This window comes from Plecotus auritus (assembly GCF_963455305.1).
Source record: "Plecotus auritus genome assembly, chromosome: 1".
In the NCBI taxonomy this organism is placed as follows: Eukaryota; Metazoa; Chordata; class Mammalia; order Chiroptera; family Vespertilionidae; genus Plecotus; species Plecotus auritus.
The window spans coordinates 27,935,554-27,936,893 of NC_137770.1; the positions used below are offsets into that span (position 1 = coordinate 27,935,554).

The 1,340-nt window shown below is 49.3% G+C and overlaps 1 pseudogene across 1 annotated transcript; it reads right to left on the reverse strand.

Moving 5' to 3' along the window:
• Positions 1 to 509: 509 nt before the first annotated feature.
• Positions 510 to 1,022, reverse strand: LOC308247688 (large ribosomal subunit protein eL20-like; annotated as a pseudogene). The gene has a single exon. The product of its transcript is annotated as a large ribosomal subunit protein eL20-like (transcript).
• Positions 1,023 to 1,340: the final 318 nt, after the last annotated feature.

A 1,340-nucleotide genomic window follows, 5' to 3' on the forward strand; every position in this document is an offset into this window, starting at 1 on the left:
GGAAGGGATGAAGCTCACAGCACAATAATTTCCCCCAAATAAATCTTCTCTACAAACTGTCTCTATCTCAGTCTCTAAAAGCCGGACCATTTTATACCCTCAATGTGGGTGAAGGTACGAAGTTAGAAATCTGTGACAAGTTTTTGGATCGTACCTTGAAATTTTGCATCTTCTCTGACACCAAATCCAAATGCCATGTTTATTGTATCATGATGCTTCAGGTGAAACTTTCAATTTACTATCTCGTTATATTTACTTTGCAAGTGGAGACAGGGACTGATAAAGAACTTTAGAGGCCTGGAATGCAAACCATTGTGCATCCATGCCATGCATTTCTCTCTCTCTTTCTCTCCTTCCTTTCTTTCTTCTTCCCTCCCTCCCTCCCTCCCTCCCTCCCTCCCTCCCTCCCTCCCTCCCTCCCTTCCTTCCTTCCTTCCTTCCTTCCTTCCTTTCCCTGGTGTTTCCAAAGAGTTTACTTGGGCAGACCAGGGGACAGGGAGGCTCTGCGTCTAAAAGAAGGTGTTGAGCCTCTTGGTAGTGAAGCATGGCTCGTGCTGGTGATGAAGGGCGTGGTGACTTAATCTTGGAGTCATGGAACTGCTTGACTGCTGGTCAGTGGCACTTGCTGGCTGCAATCTCCTCCATCTTCATGATCTGGATTGAGCAGGCACAGTGCCAAGCCCCCATGTCTCGGTAGCACCGGGTGATGGCATCCCAGGTGGTCAGGTCCCGCACTCCCAGTACATGTTGCGGGTGCCACTGTGGAAGTCATAGCTCAGCCAGACACCAAAGGTCTTCACCCGAAGGGGGGATTTTTTGAACACCTGCCCACAGTAGACGATTTCCTCTGAAGATTTCTTCATCTTCTTCATTTGAAACACAAAGTACCAGAAGCAGAACGTGGCAATGACATGGTTAGGTGCAAAGATGTGCCTGTGATAGAGGGGTGGCGTGTGGCACTTGGAGGTGGGCAGGCAGCACCCCACCACCTTGCACTCTCACAGCATGCCAGAGGCCTTCATAGAGTTCTCTGCGAGTTTGCTGCCACCCACAAAAGCCATGCCATACATTTCGTATTGTTGACAGTCTCTTGGGAGCCAGCAAATTTGGCTGGGATCATCAGAAAGTCTTGGGGAATGGACTTGGCCAGAAAACACATGGGCAACTTCCCAGCCTTCCCTTGGAGAGCCTTGCCAGAGAAGCTCAGGTACTCTTCATTTTTCTCCCTATTGGCTTTTCGCTTCCTGTGGGAAGACTGATTAAGCCTGGCTCACCTGGAGTCAGGTGTGGTTGGATGGTAAAGATCCCAGGTATTTGTTGCTATTCATCCTTGTCTCAGG